Source organism: Artibeus jamaicensis, unplaced genomic scaffold, assembly GCF_021234435.1.
Source record: "Artibeus jamaicensis isolate MK-2021 breed Jamaican fruit bat unplaced genomic scaffold, CSHL_Jam_final contig_482, whole genome shotgun sequence".
In the NCBI taxonomy this organism is placed as follows: domain Eukaryota; kingdom Metazoa; phylum Chordata; class Mammalia; order Chiroptera; family Phyllostomidae; genus Artibeus; species Artibeus jamaicensis.
In genome coordinates this window covers 3,676,675-3,690,686 of record NW_026521857.1, presented here as the reverse complement: position 1 = coordinate 3,690,686, position 14,012 = coordinate 3,676,675, and positions in this window count along the sequence as shown.

The following is a 14,012-nucleotide window of genomic DNA, read 5'->3' as shown; positions in this document are numbered from 1 at the left end:
TTAAGTGTTACAGAATGATTCATTAACATTTTCTTCTTTGAGGTATAACACCCATAATAATCAGGCAAGGCATCAAGCTTCTTGTTAGTCACTTACATGTGTAACTATATGATGCCTGAGGACATCTCAGGAATTCCCAAGTCCCCAGCAGCAGCACCCAACAGGGGCAGCCTTGGCCGGGGGCAACGTGGGAGACATTCCCAGGGCCTGCATGAGCTCACCCTCCACCAGGCACTGCCCCAAACACTGACCCACTTTTGTGCTTCTCTGTTTACAGAACTCTGCTCTGAAAAACAGAGAACAAGAGGTGGGCTTTCTGTGTGGTGTGACTAGAAGCTATGAACATCATCACCCACTCTTTTCTCAAAATGGAATGTAGCTGTAGACACCGTGAAGCTTTCAGGAAGGCTCATGACTGCCTTTCAGGTGTTTATTCTCTCCTATAGGATCCTGGTGTTGACTTCCCTCCACTCTACATATGCAAGTATCATTATCCTAGAGACAAGTCATTTGCAAGATGATGGTATTTATTTAGCACCAGATGTTGTTTCCTTTCCCTCATTTCCTTACTGCTGTGCAGCCCTGGGGATGCTGCACAAATGATGGTTCTGAGGAAGGCCAGGAAGTTCTCTCCCACCCAGCGGACCTGGGAGCAGCTGCTGGAGGAAGAGCCGAGAAAGCAGAGTGTTCCTCTCTAACTGCAATGTGCACAAAAATCTAAGGTTTCTTAAGAGATTTATTTTCAAAGATATATATCAACACATTCCACTATGACAAGAAAAAGAAAAGTAACATCTACTGAGGGGTAGTCACCACACATACCCATCACACTGTTTAATCATTATGATAATTTCAGTGTGTGATATTAGAATGTCTACTTTTGCACCAGAGAAAACTGATGACCAGCTAGACCTAGTCCAAATGGCCACTGTTAAATATAGTAATTATATGTCTAGAATGTTCCAGAGTTTTAACACTCTAGCCCACAGTCAAACCTTCTTCCCTGGCTGGGACCTCAGAACTGTGCTCACTCTGTTGTTTGACCAGACGGGAGCTCAGTAGCCCCACTCTTCTTTAAAGCCCGATTAAAGTTGTTCTATACTAGCCACCAGACAGTTGCAAGTTAAAAGCACAATGTGATATCACCTCACACCAGTCAGACTAGCCATCATTAACAAATCAACAAACAACTGCTGGCAAAGATGCAGAGAAAAGGGCACTCCAGTGCACTGTTGGTGGGAATGCAGACTGGTGCAGCCGGTGTGGAAAACGATATGGAATTTCCTCAAAACACTAAAGATGGAATTGCCTTTTGACCCAGCAATTCCACTGCTAGGATTATACCCTAAGAATCCTGAAACACCAATCCAAAAGAACTGTGCACCCCAATGTTCATAGCAGCACAATATACAATAGCCAAATGTTGGAAACAACCTAGGTGCCCATCAATAAATGAGTGGGTCAAAAAACTATGGTACATTTACACAATGGAATTCTATGCAGCAGAAAGAAAGAAGGAGCTCCTACCTTTCACAACAGCATGGATGGAACTGGAGAGTATTATGCTAAATGAGATAAGCCAGGCAGCAAAAGACAAATACCATATGATCTCACCAATAAGAGGAACCTAATCAACAAAACAAACAAATAAGCAAAATAGAACTGGAAGCCAAGTTCTTGGCTTGGAAGCCAAGAACAAACTGACAGAGACCAGAGGGGCATATGAGGGGAAAGAAGGGGAAGGGTCTAGTCAAATAACAACTACAAATGACCCATGGACAACCAAGTGGGGAATGACTGTAGGAGTGGGGAGTTGGGGGCAGGGGAGAGAAATCGGGAAAAATTAAGACAACTGTAATAGAACAACAATAAAATAAAAATGTATTCTATATGTGCCCTCTAGGTAACACAAGTAAGGATCAAGTTCAAAGAATAGAGAGAATTCAAATGTGTCTGTAGTCACTGACATAATAAAAAAGCAAACAAGCTAAAGAGAGCCCCTCAAGAAAACATGAACAGTAGCTTACATGAGAATAAAATACTGTGATGTCACTAAACGAAAGACTGTCTTTATTATGTTTCATAGGTAATAGAAGTGACCTTATCCTAAAGACCTAAAAGTGATAGTGCAGGCAACTGTCTGCTCTTGCAAAGAGTCCAGTGTGGGGGCAGGGTCCAGAAGGTACACCTGCAGCAGGAGGCCAGCCCGCCAGGAACTCCTCAGACATTACATGGAATAGAGATGGGTTTCCTCACCTGTTCTCTCCAGTCCATGTGAACATGTCAGTGGGCCCCAATTCCACTACGGACTTTTCTTCTGCTTCTACACCAGCTTCCAAGTTACCATACAGCTACAACTGAAAAAAATTAATCTGAATTTTATTTCCGACGACTGGTCATAAATCATGGTCTTTAATTCTTAACAAAGACCCAGGTTTTACATTCACTTGTCCCGTTTGTCACTTCACACACAGACCCCGTCCTAAGTCCGTTAATTTCTCCTGCTCCCTCAAGTCGATGGCCCCATGAAGATCTCCCCTCATGGAGATCTGAGGCCCTTCCTGTCAACAGGCCTCAGGAATGGTCAGCCTCAGCTGCCTGGCCGAAGCCACACTGGGATCACTGATTCAGCCGGGGCTCATAACAGCACTGGTCTCCTGAAAGGAGTGGCCCAGGTCCAGTTCACCTGACTGGGATGCCTCATTTTTCAGGATCTAACTTCAGATGGGGATTCTCAGGAAGTCTGGATGGGAAAGAAAGCTTGAAGTAGGAGGGTATTTTTCAACACTTGGGACCCCTTGAAGAAAGAGCTAAGCCTTTGATTTTGGAGCCTGGGTAGGCTATGCTAGGGGTGTATAGTGCCTCCTCGTGTAGGCAGGGCTCCTGCAGATTTTAATAGGATTTTGGCTAATTGACCTTTTGAGGGTTTGAGTTCACCCCCTGAGTCCCTGTATCCGAAGTAGCCTTTACAATCACCTGATCCACACTGTAAAGGAATTCCAGGATATTTCCTATGGTGTAACTCACACCAGCCCTTCAGAACCCGTCCCACTTGCCTCTCCATACTCTCCCTCAAAGGTTTCTGATTGCCTCTGAGTTTTAAGCAATGCCAGTCTCCAAAAAAACTTAAGGAAAAATCTCTTAGGCAAGCCTCTAATACTCGGACTTCACGGCTAAATCCAACTTTGGAAGATGGCCAGGAGAACAAATTGAAGAGGGTCATGAGGAGATTTCTAGAGGTGACAGGGAATGGCACGTACTAGTGCTGCAATTCCACAAGACCTTGGGACAGGAGTCATTGAGATGCCACCTGCTACCCCCTCCTACTGCAGTCATCTACCACCTCCCAGCCACTACCCCAAATTCGTACAGATTTTAGGATCTGGCTCACGGTCTCTCTGTCACTACCATCACAACCACAAAGACACTCTACATTCTGGCCTTTCCGTTTTTCCATATCCAAACTGACATCTTTTCTTCTACTGCACCTTATCCACTCACTCTCAAAATCACATCCTAAATCATAGCCCAGGATCATTATCTCCTCTTCCAAAGACTCCAGTGTTTCTTAGACCCTTCCAGGATCTCCAGTCGACACTACCATCTTCCTTACATCCATCCCTCGCACGCACTGTCTTCATTTTCCATCCTTACACAGTTTAGATCCCTGGCCCACCATTCTGCTCCCTTGCATTCATTCTTTCTCTACTACTTAAATATCAATTTTGTTTGGCTAAATATCAGTTCTGCTTAAACTCAACTTCTTGCCCACTCAGCTCCCAAACCCAACCCATTGGATGAGGCTAGAGAAAACCACATAACTCTGCTGATGAGTCTCGCTTTGTGTTGAAGACCACACACCACAAGTGGACCCTCGGTATTGTCTGAGCCACTCCCTATTTTCTCTGCAATCCTCTGCAAAACGGCTCCATCTCTTCTCCCCTTTTCTTAAACTCAGCTGATTTTACTGAAAACAAAATTAGAAAAGTTTAATTCTCTCTTTAACCAACAAATTGACCAACTTCCTGAAACTCTGTCCTCTGACGCCTTGCAGACTTCTCTCCTTCGCCTATTCAAGGACGGCACAATTTTCCCCTTTCTCTACTGACTCATCTCTCTACTTGGTCATTCCCATCAGCCCACAGATATTCTGTAATGACTCCTCTCTTTGAAAAAACTTCTATGAAAAAGGTGTGATCCTACAAGATATTATTGATAATACACACTATCAAGCCTCTATAATCAAAACAGCATAATGCCAACACCTAAAAGATAGGCTGACTAATGGAATAAAATAGAAATTCAGGAAATAAGCCCAAATACTTATAGAAATACAGATCATGACAAAGACAGTATCCCGAAATCACTGGGGCCGACACTGGGATGACTGGATAACCATTTTTCAGACATAAAATTAGATCTATTTCTTGCACTATACAAAAGAATAATTACCAAGTGAATTAGAGACCTAGATGCAAAATGAAATTGCACAAGAGCTAGAAGAAAACTTGGCTAAATGTCTACATAACCTTACAGGAAGAAATTTTTTAATATGACTAAAATCCAGATGCTACGATGAGGAGATTGGTAATCTGACACAAAATCATTTTTAAAAAAAGCTTTAGCATAATCGAAACACAAAAGAAACCTGACAGAAAAGTATTTGCAGCATAGATTATAAAGAACCAATATATAATATTTTTTAAATTTCTAAAAATAAAAAGACCAAAATCCAATTGAAAAATAGACAATAACATAAACAAATTCATCAGAAGAGATATAAAACTGGTCCTTAAACATATGAAAATATGATCCATTTTTCTCATAATAAAACATGCAATTTAAGTCCACATTGAGTGGCTTTATTTTTTGTTTACTCATCAGATTGACAAAAAACAAAATTCAAAAGCTTAACAATACTCTCTGTTGTTGAGGCTAAAGCAACAGGACTCAGGTACATTGCTGGCGGGATGTCACATGGCACCATCCCTATGAAGGGGGACTCGGCAACATCTAACAAAACTACATTTGCATTTGCCCTTCCACCAGCAATTCCACTCCCAGGAAATTACCCCAAATATATACCTCCAACAATATAAAAACACAAATGCCCAAGGTTATTCACTGAAGCAATACTGATAATTACAAAATATTAGAAATACTTAAATGCCCATGTACAGGAGATGGGTTACATAAAATGTGGTACATACACACAATGACATACTGAGATATAAAAAAAATTAGAAGGAAGAGCTCTATGACTGGATATGGAATGATTTCCAGGAAGTACTGTGAGGTGAGGAAACAAAGGACAAAAAGTACATAGTACAAAGTACAAAAGAGCATATATAGTCTGCCATCTTTTGTGTCAGGAAGAAGGAAAAAAATACAGACTCAGTGCAGTAGCTGGACTTCACTGCAGGCTCACCTGAAGGAGAAACTGGGGAAGAGGTTACATTTAAGGTAGAAGAGAAGGCAAGAGGAAGAAAGCCCCCCAGTTTCCTCCTCCCAGGACCTAATGTGCTCTGGACCTCCTTAAACAGTGCAAGCCAACCTGCCCCTAACTGCTTACAAGCAGTGGATTTGATCAGGGACCACCATACATCTTCAAGTGGAGACAGATGTTCTGAAGCCATCATGTGTGGCTCAATGACTCAAGGTTCCAGCTGTGGAATGAGCCTCGTTAGAGAGCACTAACACATATCCCTGAGAGAATTTGGGGGTCTAATAGCTCAGAGAGTAGAATGAAGTGTGTGTTATCCCACATGTGAGCACATCAGGATATGTATTGAGAACACTTGGCAACTGAGAAATCAGTCACTGCAGCAGCAAAACCCATGGACTTAGAGCTGGAAAAAGTGGGTTCCGATCCTAGCTTTTCCACACTCGTGTGGATATGTGGGCTTCTGCATATGAAAGGAAGGAAAGAAAGATAATACTAACCTCCCAAGGAGACAAATAACTTGCACTGAGAGGCCGCCCTAAACCTGAATCCTCCAACCAGTACACACAGGCCTGAACACAGCGCACAGGCTGTTTAATTGGGCCTCGTAGAATTTTATAAATAAGCTAGCTAGTGTTGAAACATTAGGATATTTCGTATAAAATCCCAATTTCGCTTTCTCTTGAAAATAAACAAACAAAACTTGGGGACAATGACCAAAAAATGCAACGTATATGCATCTGTTTGTCCAGGCCTTCCAGTTCCTCATTACCCACGCCCACCCACTGCAACTGAACGTTTGGGTGAGTTTCAGTGGCCACTTAGCATCTCACACTGTTATGTATCTCATAGCAGAGAACTATGGCTCTGCACACGTATGGGGAAGTGAAGGTTAGCTGGGAGGTCATGTTTTTCCACCCCCATTTCCCATGCCACCAGTGTCTCTCATGACGTGGTCTGCTTGCTGCAGGGAGGCACCTGAGTTTATAGGCCCACTGTAATGAAAATTGCTAGATAAAGGCCATGGATTAAAGAGAGAAAAAGAGAATTAGGACCCAGGTTCAAGTTCTGTTGATTGAGATAACAAACCCAGGGTATCTAATACCTAGATAGGAGGAAAGCTAGTGATCAGGAGGTAGACTAGTGATAAGCTCAGAAGGCCAGTGCAGGAGCAGGATAAAGGATAGAGGGAAGCAAGTTCAGAGGCAGGAAACCCAGTCTTTGAGTACCTGGCAGAAAAAGTAGCAACACTGATGGCTTAAATCCAGGTCAAGGCCCAGTTTCATGATAGTGTGAACAGGTACAGCTGGCAGCAGGACAGAAAACCAGACAGAACTTTTAAAAGACTTGGTGAGGTTACTTCCAGTCAAGATGGCAGCATAGGTAAATGCAGTACTTGCATCTCCCACAACCACTCAAAGTCTTACAACCAAAATCGCAACTGAATTACACAACAGCCATCATTCAGAATCACCTGAAATCTGGCTGAATGAAAGTTCTACAACTAAGGATTTAAAAAGGTACTTCTGGGCAAGATGGAGGTATGGGTAGAGACATTTTGTCTCCTTGCATAACCAAAAGAAGGACAATGACAAATTTAAAAACAAAAAATAACCAGAACTACCAGAAAATCAAACTGTATGAAAGTCCAACAACTAAGGAGTTAAAGAAGAAGCTTCATCCAGACTGGTAGGAGGGGTGGAGACTGGCAGGTAACACAGAGAGGACTCACAACAAGGCCTCAAAACCTCTGGCTGAAAAAACCTATGGGTGTTGTGGTGGCAGGAGAAACTCCAAGTCTCACAGAAGAGTTCATTGGAGAGACCCACAGGGTCCTAAAATATACACAAGCCCACCCACCAGGGAATCAGCACGAGAAGGGCCCAATTTGCTCGTGGGTAGCAGAGGAAGTGACTAAAAGCTGGCTGAGAACTGAGCAAGTAGCATTGTTCCCTCTGGGACCCCTCCCCCACATACAGCACCACAATGCAGCTATGTGGGTTGCCCCACCCTGTGGGGCAAATACCTAAGGCTCTGTTCCTTACTATGCAACAGGTACACTGTGACAAAAAAAATATGGCCCAGATGAAAGAACAGAACAAAGCTCCAGAAAAAATACAAGTGATGAAGAGATAGCCAACCTATCCAATGCAGAGTTCAAAACACTGGTAATCAGGATGCTCACAGAAATGGTTAAGTGTGGTCACAAAATAGAGGGAAAAAATGAAAGCTATGAAAAGTGAAATATATACAGGGAACCAAGAATGAAGGGAAGGAAACAGACTCAAGTCAATGATTTGGATCAGAAGGAAGAAATAAACAGCCAACCAGAACAGAATGAAGAAACAAGAATTCAAACAAATGAGGAGAGGCTTAGGAACCTCCGGGACAATTTCAAATGTTCCAACATCTGAATCATAGGGGTGCCAGAAGGAGGAGAGGAAGAGCAAGAAATTGAAAATTTCATGGAAAACATAATGAAGAACATCCCTAGTCTGGCAAAGGAAATAGACTTTCAGGAGGTCCAGGAAGCCCAAGGAGTCCCAAAGAAATTGGACCCAAGGAAGCACACACTAAGGCACATCATAATTAAGTTACCCAAGATTAAAAATAAGAAGAGAATCTTTAAACGCAGCAAGAGAAAAGGAGACAGTTATCTACAAAGGAATTCCCATCAGACTATCAGGTGATTTCTCAAAAGAAACCTTAGAGGCAAGAAAGGGCTGAAAAGAAGTATTCCAAGTCACGAAATGCAAGGACCTACATCCAAAATGATTCTAGCCAGCAAGCTATTATTTAGAATGGAAGGGCAGATAAAGTGCTTCCCAGATAAGGCCAAGTTAAAGGAGTTCATCATCACCAAGCCCTTATTATACAAAATGTTAAAGGGTCTTATCTAAGAAAAGGAAGATAAAAAATATGAACAATAGCCCTAGCTGGTGTAGCTCAGTGGATTGAGCATGGGCCTGTGAAGCAAAGGGTCACTGGTTCGATTCCCAGTCAGGGCACATGCCTGGGTTGCAAGTCAGGTCCCAAAAAGGGGACACAAGAGAGGCAACCACACATTGATGTTGCTCTCCCACTCTTTCTCCTTCCCTTCCCCTCTAAAAATAAATAAATAAAATATTAAAAATTATGAACAATAAAATGACAACAAACTCACAACTATCAACACCCAAACCTAAAAAGCAAAAACAAAAATGAACTAAGGCAACAACTAGAACAGGAACAGAATCACAAAATGGAGATCACATGGAGGGTTTTCAGTGGGGAGGGGGAGAATGGAGGAAAGGGTGCAAGGAATAAGAAGCATAAGTGGTAGGCACAAAATAGACAGGGGGAGGTTAAGAATAGCATGGAAAATGGAGAAGCCAAAGAACTTTTATGTATGACCCATGGACATGAACTAAGGGGTGGGGGAATGCTGGTGAGAGGCAGGGTACAGGGCAGAGGGTAATAAAAGGGAGAAAAAATGTGACAACTGTAACAGTACAATCAATAAAATACATTAAAAAAAGGAAAATTAAAATAAATAAAAATAGATAAATAAAAACAAGCCACACTGAGACTGGTGGAAGGAACAGAGCTGAAGAATGGGCTGGTCTCACACCCACATGTGGTGGAGAAAAATCGATATGGATATCTTGGCTACAGTGGTCCCCTCTGAGGAGTGAGTGGTCCCAGCCCCACACCAGTACCCCCCAACCCAGGGATCTAGTGCCAGGAAGAGAAACCCCATAACATCTAGCTGTAAAAACCAGCGAGGATGGCGACTGAGGAGACAAAGGGCTTCTTGAGTCCCAGGTAGCTCCTCTTAAAAGCCCACACATGGATTTACCAGAGTAAAGCTGCAGCACTGGGGACGCAGCTTGAAAGGCACCAGAGACATATGGGGAGAAACTGAATTGTCTGGCATCAGGACCAGAGCTGGGGGGCAGCTTTCTCCCAGATATAAGTGCTGCTCCCAGACATAAGAGGCCACTGTTCCTTTTCTGAAACAATTCCATCCCCACAGTGCCAGCAGGCAGGTACCGTATCTGAGTCTCCATCAACCTGGCTCACACTGTTCACCCGCGTGGTGATGCCCTGAGACCTCACCCAAACTAACTTGCAGGCCACCCAAACTATTTTCAGTGGCATTTTTGTACAATGGTGTGTCTTGGCTCATGCTTCAGACTTTGCTAAAATCTCTCAGACAAGTAGCATCTGGACTCAGTGTGCCCTGTACCTTTCACTAAGTGTCTGGAGCTCCGACACTAGCATCAGACAACCCTGGGCAGTGTGGTCTTGCCTGGGCAACTTCAAGACCAGCACAAGTAACAGCCATATACAAGACTGCTTTGAAGTTCATGAGGGGTGGCCCTAGGCAGAACACAGGCAGCAGCTGACCTTGGCATCCTCCTCCTAGGAAGCCCCAGAGCCAGTGCAACAGGTAGACAGCTTCAGACCACGTCGAAGCATCACCACCCAACTTCCTCCATAAGAAACACACTCAAGGGGCAGACTCAGAGAGCACCAGAGCCCTGTTGGAGTAAGTGCTGCTATGTGGGGTAGGTGCCTGAACAGCTGATCCTCCAGGGTGTTTGAAGGTCAATGGTTGGTAGTCGCAGCCAGTACTTTCAGCTGTTTAGCCTGGGGGTAAATCCCTCCCATTGACCTGCCAACAGCAATTAAGGTTCAACTACAACAGGAGTTGTACACAGCCCACATAAGGGGATGAACATGGAATGTACAGCTCAAATGATTGGAGAGGCTGTGCCACTGGGCCCTACAGAACACCTACTACGCTAGGCCACTCTACCAAGCAGCTCTACCTAATACATGGAGGCTGCAAAAATGATAAAACAAAGAAACATGACCCAAATGAAAGAACAGAACAAAGAGCTAAACAAAATGAAGACTAGCAATCTACTAGATGCAGAGGTCAGAACACTGGTTATAAGGATGCTTCATGAACTTACTGAGAACTTCAACAGCATAAAAAAGGACAGGAAAACCATACAGAAGAACCAGTCAGAAACAAAGGATACACTAAGATGGAGAATAATTTACAGGGAATCATCAGTAGAGTAGATGATGTTGAGAATCACATCAATGCTTTAGAATATAAGGAAACAAACAAACAAAAAACCCAATCAGAAAAGGGAAAAGAAAAATGAATTTTGAAGAAATGAAGATAGTATAAGGGGCCTCTGGGACAACTTCAAGCATACCAACATTTGCATCATGGGAGTAAAGGGATTAAGAAGTACAAATTGGTTGTTACAGAACAATCAAGGGGATGTAGAGTACAGCATAAGGAATATAGTCAATAATATTCTAGTTGGTGACATTCTGTGTATGGTGTCAGATGGGTACTAGATTTATCAGGAGGATCACTCAAGTTATGTAATGTCTACTCTCTGGGGTGTATGCCTGAAACTAATATAATGTATGTCAACTGTGATTGAAAAATAAAAAATGATTTTAAAAGCTGACAAAAGTAAAAACAAAAGAACAGTGACATCCTAGTGGGTTCTCATGTGGAAGCCACAAAAGACACACTTCTGGAGAAGTTCCCCTACATCTAGTTTTATGCTTTACAGAGGAAATAGAAATTCTCAGTAAATGTGGTGAAAGATCTACCAAAGCTTAATTAAACTTCAACCAGCGTCCCCTGGCAAATGAGCCAGCCACATGTTGTTTATTACGCAGCTCATTCGACACAAAGTCCAGGTTCTCAAACTCAGCTGATATTAAGTTCTTTTAAGAGGGAACACCTCCCACACTGTATACTCGTCTACCTTATGCCCATTATCTAAAAATCAATGACACACCTGAGCTGATGTGGGCAGTAGATATGTACTGAGGATATAGGTTGATTCCGGATGTATTTATTCATTCAGCAAACATTTATGAACTGAGTAAATAGAGTTTATAATCCATCATGCTTAACACTATGGAGCCCAGAACAGGGGATAAGTCACAGCCTTGGCCCTGGAGCAAGTTCTGGGCCATTTTAGTCAAGGGTGGGTCTGGGGACCTGGAAACCAAGGGGGACAGGGGAGGCCTGCAAAAACTGCCTACTGCAATCTGCAGTGGGGCCCACGGCCAGATAATGTTGCCTGTCAATAAACATTATTTGTAAGGGTTTTAAAACCATCTTCTTCGGCTGGGAGCATCCGAGGAACTTCTTACAAGGGCCTCAATCTGCAGTAGGCAGCACTGCCTGAGGCTAGCCATGTCAGTATAACCATGGACTGAACTCTTAAAACAACAACAAAAAAATCATCTGATTTTTTTCTACATAATAGGATGTTTTGGGCATTGTAGGTTTTTTTAAAGCTACCATTTATTAAATACTTACTATGTGCTGGATACTATGCTGGAACATTTACACATATTTTCTTGTTTAATCTGCATGACAATCCTATAAAAACTCTGGCAACACCCCCATTACGCAGTGAAGATTCTGAGGCAGAGAGAGGTTCAATAACTCTTTAGTTCCACCCAGATTACTTCTGAGGGTCCTACGATCTGTATGAAGGCTTTGAAAGTAGAATCTGGCCACACACATCAGGCATCTGTTGTTCCCAACACACATCCCTCTTCAGCACAGGGGTTCTGCCCAGGGGAGGCAACCAGGCTTTCAGGCCGGAGATTTTGGTATCTATTAGCCATCCCAAAATCACAAGCCAAAAGCAGATCTCCAGGCTCTCGCTCCTCCTCCATCAGCTTCCTACCAAAGAAACAAAAAGAAGAACTTGCTGAGGCCGTCATGGGTCTTGTCATGTGGCATCTCTGACACTGAGCCGATGCTGGGGGGTTGGGAGGGGAAGTAACTCTGACATCACAGAAACACAGAACTGAAAAAAACTTGAAGGGTTCATCTTGTCCATTCACCTCTAAGAGACAAGACACGGCTCTCTCTCCCTGAAGACCCGGGAACTGATAGTCTGCCTCTTTCAGTCACTTCTGCCAGTGTTTTAGTTCCCAAATAAAGGAGATTTTCTTCCAACTCAAGTTCTTATTCAACTCTGGTCTACTGTTATCTTTCATCCAGGAAGATGAACTAGTCAGCATTATCTCATTACAAACTTCCCAAATCTTAAAGGTAGTGTGAATATTAGTCTTTTCATTTCAGGCCCACCAAGCACAACGGTCTGTACCTGTGTTCTTCACTTGGATCCAATATAGTGAGGGGTTCTTATTTTCGATGTTTGCAATCTTTCCGCTATTTTTTCAAATATGTGACTGTAGTAGATTGAATTACTGCTTTCCATTCTTCACTCTGTCCCTACTATAGAATTATACATCCGTGATCTTGGCCATGTAACTTTGCAGTAGCCCTCAGTAGAATTCCTGTACTGTATTTATTCACCTCATTGGTACTTAGCTTGTCCACATGACTTGCTCTGGTGAACAGAATGTTAGTGAAAGTAGTATAACAGAGGTTTTAATGTGCTTCCATGGTTTGGGTTGGCCTTTAGGTTTCTTTGCCACCACCATGAATAGACCATGCCCCAAGCAGTGCCCATCCCAGCATAAGCCATAGGAAGCAGGCCCAAAGTAGACTGGTAATATGGAGCCATGCCCACCTCAGTCCAGCCGTGATCAGCTGCATCTCAGCCAACCCCCAGACTTGTGAGCAAGAAAAATAAATGCCACTGATGTAAACTGTGGAGATTTGAAGAGTTTTCTGTTTATGGCATTATCGCTAAAATAGGGTCTAATCCCTGATTAACACCTGATCCTTGTATGGTATACCCTTCAAGTCCACCTCCCTCTCTCACAGAAACTTTCCTGGTTATTTCAGCCCCTTACCACTTGACCAGTCTAAACACTTCTTTTTTGTATCTTATATTTTGGTACCTGTTGATATACAATATAACACTTTCTAAAAGTCAGCCAACTATGTTATTTAATAATTGAATATTTAAAACTTTACCAATAAGCTATCATTGAGCACAGGGACTATATGAGTATAGTATGGGCAATAAAGCCCTCTTAATTACAAATAATCTGTACCACAACCCTCTGTCCTTTTCAGGTCAAGGTTTCCCACCTCCTGTGGGAAACACATGGCCTGGCATGAGTTAATGCTCACAGTGGCCACAGGGGGCATCCAAATATCTGTGAAACACCCACTGCAAAGGCTAATATAATTGAGCTTTTGTCAATCAGATAAGTATTTCTGATTACTCACATTCAATTTCATACACTTTGCCATCTTTTTTGGAATGTGCAATGATCAACTCCACAAGATTTTAAATACAAAACATTCCCTTTTCCATCCAAAATATACCAATAAAAATAAAAGTGAACTAGAGTAGTCACCCATTTACTTATGAAGTAAAAACCTGTCAAAACTGAATATTCACCCCCAATTTTACCACTCTTTCTGTTTCATTTTTATTAATAAAATATACTTTTGTGCATGAGAGCCAATAGGCTTTGATTTGCATATTCTATATTTGAAAGCAGAGGCAATTCTTCAGAATCACATTTTTTTTCACAATTTAGTTTCAAAGGCAGTGTAGTTCCTCTTTCTCTTATGTGAATAGAGAGAGACTTGCTTTGTATTATAGCA